At 46.0% G+C, this 9,618-nt stretch overlaps 1 pseudogene; it reads right to left on the minus strand.

Annotated features, from left to right (window-relative positions):
* Positions 1-8,094: 8,094 nt before the first annotated feature.
* LOC140911729 (olfactory receptor 52B2-like) lies at positions 8,095-9,042 on the minus strand (annotated as a pseudogene).
* Between the last annotated feature and the right edge of the window lie 576 nt (positions 9,043-9,618).

Consider the following 9,618-nt stretch of genomic DNA (forward strand, 5'->3'; position numbering starts at 1 on the left):
AAACTTCCTGGATTGTCTGTGCATCGCTTTATTGCTCTCCCAGCAGATATCAGGGTGATTGAAGTCTCCCATGAGAACCAGGGACTCCATAGTTGAAGGCTGTTATCAAATCCACCCTCACTCTTCTCTTCTGCAGACTAAATAAGACCAGTTCCCTCCGCTTCTCCCTGTAAGTCATCTGCCCGAAGTCCCTAATTATTTTCATTGCTTTCAGCTGGACTTTGTCCAATTTGTCCACATCCCTTCTGTAGTGTGGGGCCCAAAACTGGACACACTACTCCAGATGAGGCCTCACCAGTGTCGAATAGAGGGGAACAATCACGTCCCTCGATCTGCTGGCAATGCCCCTACTAACACAGCCCAGTATGCCGTTGGCCTTCTTGGCAACAAGAGCACACTGCTGACTCATATCCAGCTTCTCGTCCACTGTAATCCCCAGGTCCTTTTCTTCAGAACTTCTGCTTAGCCAGTTAGTCCCCAGCCTGTAGCAGTGCATGGGATTCGTCCATTCTGAGTGGAGGACTCTGCACTTGTCCTTGTTGAACCTCATCAGATTTCTTTTGGCCCAATCCTCCAATTTGTTTAGGTCACTCTGGACCCTATCCCGACCCTCCAGCACATCTACCTCTCCCCCCATTCTAGTGTCATCTGCGAACTTGCTGAGGGTGCAATCGATCCGATCATCCAGATCATTAATAAAGATGGTGAAGAAAACTGGACCTAGGACCAACCCTTGGGGTACTCCTGTTGATACCAGTTGCCAACTAGACTGTCAGGGTTCCCTCCCCACTCTGAACTCTGGGGTACAGATGTGGGGATGTGCATGAAAGATCCCCTAAGCTTATTTCTACCAGCTTAGCTTAAAAACTTCCCCAAGGCACAAATCCTTCCTTGCCCTTGGATGGGATTTCTGCCACCACCAAGTGAGTTAGAGAAAGTTTCAGGAAAAGGCCACTTGGAATTCCTGTTTCCCCAAAATATCCCCCTAAGCCTCTTCACCCCCTTTCCTGGGGAGGCTTGAGAATAATATACCAACAAAATAGGTAAACAAAATGAGCGCAGACCAGACCCATGGGTTTTTAGGACACTAAAAATCAATCAGATTCTTAAAAACAGAACTTTATTATAAAGAAAAAAGTAAAAGAAGCACCTCTGTAAAATCAGGATGGAAGGTAATTTTGCAGGGTAATAAGATTTAAAACACAGAGGATTCCCCTCTAGGCAAAACTTCAAAGTTACAAAAAACAGAAATAAACCTCCCTCTTATCATAGCGAAAATTCACAAGCTAAAATAAAAGATAATCTAATACATTTTCTTGCTTTACCGACAATTTTTGTAATTTTAAATGCTTATTTCAGGTGAGGTTTTAGGAGAGGTTTTTTTCCTGCCTGGTCCCTCTCTTTCACCTGAGAGAACACAAAACAAAAGAAAGCACAACAAAACCTCCTCCCACAGATTTGAAAGGATCTTCTTCCTTTATTGGTCCTTTTAGTCAGGTGCCAGCCAGGTTATTTGAGCTTCCTAACTCCTTACTGTTAGGATATAGATATTAAGGCCTGTCTATAAAGGCCTATATTTTAAGAATTTAGGTGTATTCTTACCGCTTGGCTAGTTCTAGAGGTATAAAAGAAAGAAATCACTGTCTGCCGGTGTAAGGGCCTTCTCTCACTGTGACAGTCTGAGGCCCTGTTCTTAGGCTAAGGCCTTTGGCTAAGCAGCAGAGGCAGCCATAAGCTGGGAAGTGACCAGTCACCTCCTCACATCCCAAACTAGTCACATTGAAATAAGGTGCTATTGGGCTGTCAGGCACTATCAGGACAGGATTGTATTCCTATCACCTCCAGAGAAAGGGAAGTGCCTAGAAAATGTAAAAGGAAACTTAGTTTGATAGCATCCTGTCTGGCAAGAACTCACTTATCAATAGCTGGGATGTGAAATCCTCACTTCTGTATTGTTTTGTCATTATAGTTCCCACTTTGCTGTTGTTTGTCTGTATAATCTCTGTCTTGTTCTGTGATTGTTCCTGTCTGCTGTATAATTAATTTTGCTGGGTGTAAACTAATGAAGGTGGTGGGATATAATTGGTTACATAATCATGTTACAATATGTTAGGATTGGTTAGTTAAATTTCAGAAAAATGATTGGTTAGGGTATAGCTAAGCAGAATTCAAGTTTTACTATATAATCTGTAGTCAATGAGGAAGTGAGTGGATGTGGGTGGGAGGGTGGGTGGGGGAGGGAGATGGGAATAGGGGTAAGAAAATTGGAATCATGTTTTGCTAAAGGGGGAAATGGGAACAGGGAATGGGAGTAAGGAAGTTGGAATCATGTTTGCCTAAGGACAGGAATGGGAACAGGGACACAGGTGTAAGGCTCTGTGGTGTCAGAGCTGGGAAGGAGGATATTAAGGAAGGAAAATGTAATCATGCTTGCTGGAAGTTCACCCCAATAAACATCGAATTGTTTGCACCTTTGGACTTCGGGTATTGTTGCTCTCTGTTCATGCGAGAAGGACCAGGGAAGTAAGTGAGTGAAGGAATAAGTCCCCTAACACTTACAGGTAAAGGAGAGATTTTATTCTTCCCTTATCTGAATGGGTATGATGAAGATTATTTTGCAGGCTACAAGAGGTCAAAGGGGGAAGGAGAAAGAGAGCAAAGAACCGGTTAACTCAGGAGCTAGAAAGCTCAGTCTGATGTTAAGATGCTGGCCCCAGTCCAAGGTCACGGTGCTAGAGGAAATGTCTGAAGCTGCGTTTCTCTCTCAAGTTGCAGTGGGGGAGGTTTAGGTTGGATATTAGGAAAAACTTTTTCACTAGGAGGGTGGTGAAACACTGGAATGCGTTGCCTAGGGAGGTGGTGGAATCTCCTTCCTTAGAAGTTTTTAAGGTCAGGCTTGATAAAGCCCTGGCTGGGATGATTTAATTGGGGATTGGTCCTGGTTCGAGCAGGGGGTTGGACTAGATGACCTCCTGAGGTCCCTTCCAACCCTGATATTCTATGATTCTATGATTCTCTCACCCAACCACAGCCAGCCATGAGATAAGAAAACGTACACTGAACCAGGGCTGCAGAAATGGAAAACACTGGCGAGAGGGGGGAGCAGAGCTTCGTGTCCCTGGAGCCATTGTGTTTTGGGAAAGCAGAGAAGACCACAGAAAGCCGGTTTGGACTGGTACTAAGAGCACCAGGAACAGAGGTCACAGAATGGAACACCCCCAAAGGAGCCCAGGATTTAAAACCCTCCTGAGAGCTGAAGCAATTAGGAGATTGGCAGAGGACCCTGGACGACCTGTGTGCACAGGACAGAACTCCCATCCACCCTTCCCCCTCTTCTTCTTATGTTACACCGAGGCCTGGCCAGCCTCGGGTAGTGAGTGTGTGAGTATGAAATGGGTTAGGGCTTGGGGCACTAATGCTTTCTTCCTTCGTCTGAGTGTCATGGGGAACACCCATCACTCTCCACTGTTATTTTATTATTTTAGCAATAAAGCTTTGAAACTTCGACACTTGGTGTGTTCTGTCATCTCCTCCCCCAAGTGCCTCAGCCTGACCACTTGATGCCTCAGGCAGATTGGCAACAGAAAACTGTCACAACAGGAGTGTCTGACCCAGAGGGGAGCCCAGAGAGGGAAGTCCAGATGGAAGGTGAGCGGGGACCGGAGAGTCCACCCACCTTTAATAGGGAGGCTCTTTCCCAGGAGGAGGGTGAAAAATCTGCATTTAAGATGCCAGACCCCTCTCCTGTGAATCAGGTTTTATGGAAAGACTGGGGGTCAGATCTTCTGGAGTGGAGCACACCCCAGCTAACCTTTTGGGAACAGAGAGTGGGGTATCCAAGGGGGTCTTACCAATCCAAAGCACTCCATTTGAAAGATTTTCTTGCTACGCTTGTATTCAGTTTTCTTAGACATAGACTTGCGTGCTCTATTTTATTTTGCTTGGTTATTCACTTTGTTCCATGTGTGGAATTAATTTTGGTTTGTGGACCAATATGGGGGTGATGTGTGGCAGGGGTGGGGCATGTGTCCTCCCCTTTAGCTTGTGCCCGCCCACTGTGGGTTTGGAGTGTGGGAGGGGGCTCAGGGCTGGGGCAGAGGGTTCGGATGTGGGCATACAAAGACTTTGGCTGGAGTTGCTGTCTCTGGGGTGGGACCAGGGATGCGGATTTGAGGGAGCAGGAAGGGGCTCAGGGCTGGGGCAAAGGATTAGCATGGAGAGGGATGCAGGCTCTGGGGGTAGGGCTGGGGTTGACAGACTTAGGGTGCAGGCTGCCCCGTGGTGCCCAATCTTTAGATTGTGTATTAATTATATTGGTTACTTAAGAATCCCCAGTTATCACTTTAAGGACTGATAGGTTCTTGTCCCAAAATCAGGCCCAGTAGTCTTTAAATTATTATATAGTTGAGAACCCTGATGTGCACAGTTACAACAACCACACTATAGGAACTTTTTTATATTTAATATAATTTATTAATAGATTTTCACAGTCACAAACACCCCAACTTAACAAGATAGATAGAGAATGTACATCTGCACGTCCATAGACTCACACCATCCCTTGTAGAACCCCCTGAAGTGTTAGTTATCATCTTCCTCATCACCATCACCTTCCCCATCATCACCAGTGGCCATCATTCTGGCACCTTCCAAGGACCCCATCTCCTTCTCCTACTGCCCCTTGGCTGGGATGCCACTTTAATAATATATTATGCTGACACCGTTATGTTTGATGCATATTCAGTAGGGGATTTCCCCCCTTTTCCTTATTTGTATTACCTTACTTTACCAATGTTGGAGTATCTTTTCCTATAGGTTAGTACATCAATGATCTCAACTTATTATCATATATGTAAATTCATTACTATGTCCCTTTTGTGGTTAGGTGTCAAGTTTGTTATTTCTATCCGAAGAGGTTATTCCGGGGTTTTCCAAGTTGTGGTGGACCTGTTACATTTAAAAGGGTATGAACTTAGGAAGGCCCCTGTTTCAACCTGCTTTAACACATCATATGTGGACTTTCTGCTTTAGCTCATCACCATCTATCTGGGTGAAAGGTCCCAGACATTTGTATGCTAACTTTGCCTTAGCTCAACTTGCAGGATGTGGTCTGCAGGTCCCTTGCCTTACAGCCAAACTACTTTTATATAAACCAATTATAACCTATTATAATAAAAAATCATCAAAACCATAAGGCAATAAGCCATGGGTTAATGACCCAAGGTTTCCCTCCACCCTGCAGTAACTAGACACTGCCAGATCCCTCTGTCCAGTTGAAAACTGAGTACCTGGCAACTTGAAATGGCACCTGGACACAGAAACCAAAACCCAGGTCTGGCTGCTGCCAGAAAGAGCAGCTGAATGTGCAAGAGGGTGGCGGGAGCTGGTGCAGTGGAAGGACAGAGTCCTCTTCCCAGAAGTAACGTGGGGCAGTGTGGGGGGAAGACTGCGGGGGGCCCCAGGCTGAGGGGTGGGGTAAGGAGGAGTCATGTGGGGAGGTCATGTGTCCTTCCCTTTAGCTTGTGCCCGCCCAGTGTGGGGGGGGCACCAGGAATTTATGAGTGCAGGTGACTCAAGCTGAACAAGGAAAGTGAGAGTGACAATTTCAGTGTGTGTGATGGGGAGCGGGGAAAACACTCGTTCAGTGTCCTTTGCTCTGTACCTCGGCTTGCTTTTCTCCTCTGGTACGGACCACAAGGCAGTCTTTTTCAGGACATGGATGTCTGTCTTCTATAAAAATTCAAAATTTGATCTCAGAGACCTCTAGTTCAATAGATATACTGCTGCGACACTCTCTACTCCCAGAGCAACACCCTGGCACCCTCTGGATTCACCTCTGTTATATCATTGCAACAAATCTTGTACAAAATATGTCACGTGAGGTGTCAGTGGAGTATGGTGCTTTGCCAAATATGATTATCCTGTTTTTATACATGTCTCATTTTTGTATTTTAAGTCATTAATATTGACTATCTACTTGCATTTCAAATGTGTTTGCTCCTGTGGTAACTCCCACAAGGTAGTTTACACCCAGTCTAGCCAGCACATGCGAATGGACTATTCAAGTTGGTGGCCCCTCAATGAATACAATGGTGCATGGAAGAAACTTATCCCCATCCGATGGACTCTCCTGTGGATGTTCTAGCCAGAATATGGATAACGGTCCCTACTAAGACACATCGAAGCATGAAAAGACAAGTGACCAGCTCATGTAAAACTGGACTCCCTCTTGTGCCTGAACTTTCCCACTAACTGTACTGTGGGCTTTTGCTTGGAAAAATTAAGATCCATCCACAGGGCAGACACTATGAAAGACTAGGAGTACTTGTGGCACCTTAGAGACTAACCAATTTATTTGAGCATAAGCTTTCGTGAGCTACAGCTCACTTCATCGAATGCATTTCAGTGGAAAATACAGTGGGGAGATTTATATACATAGAGAACATGAAACAATTGGTGTTACCTACACACTGTAACCAGAGTGATCACTTAAGGTGAGCTATTACCAGCAGGAGAGTAGGCGGGGGGTGGGTGGGTGGGAAATCCTTTTGTCTTGATAATCAAGGTGGGCCATTTCCAGCAGTTGACAAGAATGTCTGAGGAACAGTGGGGGGTGGAGGGAGGGAATAAACATGGGGAAATAGTTTTACTTTGTGTAATGACCCATCCACTCCCAGTCTCTATTAAGGCCTAAGTTAATTGTATCCAGTTTGCAGATTAATTCCAATTCAGCAGCCTCTCGTTGGAGTCTCTTTTTGAAGTTTTTTTGTTGAAGAATTGCAACTTTTAGGTCTGTAATCAAGTGACCAAAGAGATTGAAGTGTTCTGCAGCTGGTTTTTGAATGTTATAATTCTTGACGTCTGATTTGTGTCCATTTATTCTTTTGTGTGGAGGCTGTCCAGTTTGGCCAATGTACATGGCAGAGGGGCACTGCTGGCCCATGATGGCATACATCACTTTGGTAGATGGGCAGGTGAACGAGCCTCTGATAGTGTGGCTGATGTGATTAGGCCCTGTGATGGTGTCCCCTGAATAGATATGTGGGCACAGTTGGCAACAGGCTTTGTTGCAAGGATAGGTTCCTGGGTTAGTGGTTCTGTTGTGTGGTATGTGGTTGCTGGTGAGTATTTGCTTCAGGTTGGGGGGCTGTCTGTAAGCAAGGACTGGCCTGTCTCCCAAGACTGTGACTGGGCAGATGGTCCCCAGCTGGAAAGGAGAAATCCCAGCCTGTGTATGGAAGATTGGGGAACTGTTGGTACCATTAGGGTGAGACATGGCTTGACTCAAATCCTGTCTACTTTATAGGACTCAGATTGTGATTTTTTTTATTTCTTGAGTGATCTACATTACTTATAAGCACTTAAAATCTACTTTTTGCAGTTAATAAATCTGGTTTATATTTTTTACCTAAAACACTCCATTGTTTGAAGTGAAAGGGAAATCTTCTCATGAAAAGGGGCTGGTGCATTGAGGGAGGGGCAGACTGGGTAATAAACAAGAGTATATATATATATATAAATTTTAAACCTAACCAATGTCCCTTATGTGACTTGCCACCAGATGTCAGAACATGTTAGTGGAGTGGATCTAATATTTATTTAATTTTCTCTCTTTTATATTAGAATTAGATACAGTGCTTCTGCCACAAATTTTGCTAAGTTATCTGCCAAAAGCCCAAGTAGCCCCGGGAATCCCGGTTATGGTGGGCACCCTGACCAAAATCTGAAACGACTCTCTTGCAGCTGGGGTTGGGTAAGGGAGGTGAAAATGATTCAGTATTTGATGGGGGTAGGGAGTAGAGGAGCAAGATATGATGGAAAGAGGAGGAGCAGGGACAGAGCCTTGCCAGAAGAGGTGGGGGTACAGCGTGGGGTTTTGGGGTCCATTACCACTAATTAGGAAGGTGGAAACCTAATGAGTTCTACATAGACCAATTCCCCACGTTCTCATGCTGACACTGCACACTAAGGTCAGGAAAAGGTTTAGGTCTCTTTGACTGTCCAGTAAGTGATTCAGGGAAGAGGGTGCAGCACTATGCACCAGCCACCTCTGCACGCAGCTCGGTCTGAGAGTCAGAACACCAGGAGAGAACTTTAGGTCCCTTTACGAATGAAACGCAGGAAAAGCCTATCCCGGATCTGTTTGATGCTCACCCCGTAGATGATGGGGTTCAGCATCGGGGGCACCAGGAGGTACATGTTAGCAATGAGAATGTGGAAGTGCAGGGGGACATTCTGGCCAAACCGGTACGTGAGAGAGGAGAAGAAAGATGGGATGAAAAAGACTAAGAAGACAAAGAGGTGGGAGCCACAGGTCCTAAAAGCCTTGAGCCGGGCATCCTTTGTGGGGAGACTGAAGATGGCCCTGAGGATCTGGATATAGGACACGGCCATAAACAACACATCCACACCACTTATCAAGAATGCCAAAAAGAGGCCGTAGTAACTACTGACGCGGATGTCAGCTCAGGCCAGCTTCACCACAGCTATGCCTTCACAGTATGTCTGCGGGATGATGTTGGTTCTGCAATATGGCCACCAACTCTCCAGGATGGGATTGGGTATTAGGAGCATGCTGCTGCGCAGCACCATGGCCAGGCCGATCTTGGCCACCACAGCGTTTGTCAGGATGGTGGAATGTCTCAGGGGATCACAGATGGCCACGTAGCGATCAAAAGCCAAGGCCACAAGGATCCCAGATGCCATTGCTGAGAAGCTGTGAGTGAAGTACATCTGGGTGAGGCAGGCACTGAAATCGATCTCCCTGGAATTGAACCAAAAGATGCTCAGTGTTTTGGGCATGGTGGACGTAGACAGTAATAGGTCAGTGACGGCCAGCATGCAGAGGAAATAGTACATGGGCTCATGGAGGCTCGGCTCCATCATCACAATGAACAGTATAGTCAAGTTCCCCAAGATGGCTATGGCGTAAATGGTGCAGAAGGGGATGGAGATCCAGACATGACCTGCCTCCAGGCCAGGAATGCCCAGCAGGATGAAGGTGGAGGGGTTGGTGAAGTGGGTTGTGTTGGAATCTGACATGGAGTAGGGGAGAAGGTGTCCAGCTCTGAGGCAGAACGGTGTCTCCTGCTTGTACCGTACGTTCCCCTGACTTCCTGTATGTGCCCAGGCTCTAGGGTAATTCCTGGGTGGAGAGACAATGTGAATATGAGACACTACATGCACTACTGGGGGCTGTTCTCGTGCGTGAAGCAGATTGGCCGCTCTTCTTCACACACTGAAAAATATTATTTTCATTATTCAGAGAAATGAATTTTGAAGAACTGACCCAGATACTGCCCATTCCATATTTCATGGTGCTCCATGTGTCAATATTTCCTTCACATCATGGTGTGGGAAACCTTCATAGGCACCAGCAGGAAACACGAGCCAGGCTAGATAGCCATTCTAGTGGGTTGTTACCCATATACCCGGTTACTCAAAACATGGAAGTGCAAAACCCACCAAACCTTTCCCAAAATGTAGACCAGGGAAAACATCCCAATTAGAACACACCACAGGGAAAATCCCTCGGTGTCATTGACAAACACCTGCTCAGTCGCAGAAGTGGCCCAAACAAAGACAATGTTCAGATGCCTAAGGAATGGCACAGAGAAT

The sequence above is a fragment of the Lepidochelys kempii genome, chromosome 1, assembly GCF_965140265.1.
Source record: "Lepidochelys kempii isolate rLepKem1 chromosome 1, rLepKem1.hap2, whole genome shotgun sequence".
Classification (NCBI taxonomy): domain Eukaryota; kingdom Metazoa; phylum Chordata; order Testudines; family Cheloniidae; genus Lepidochelys; species Lepidochelys kempii.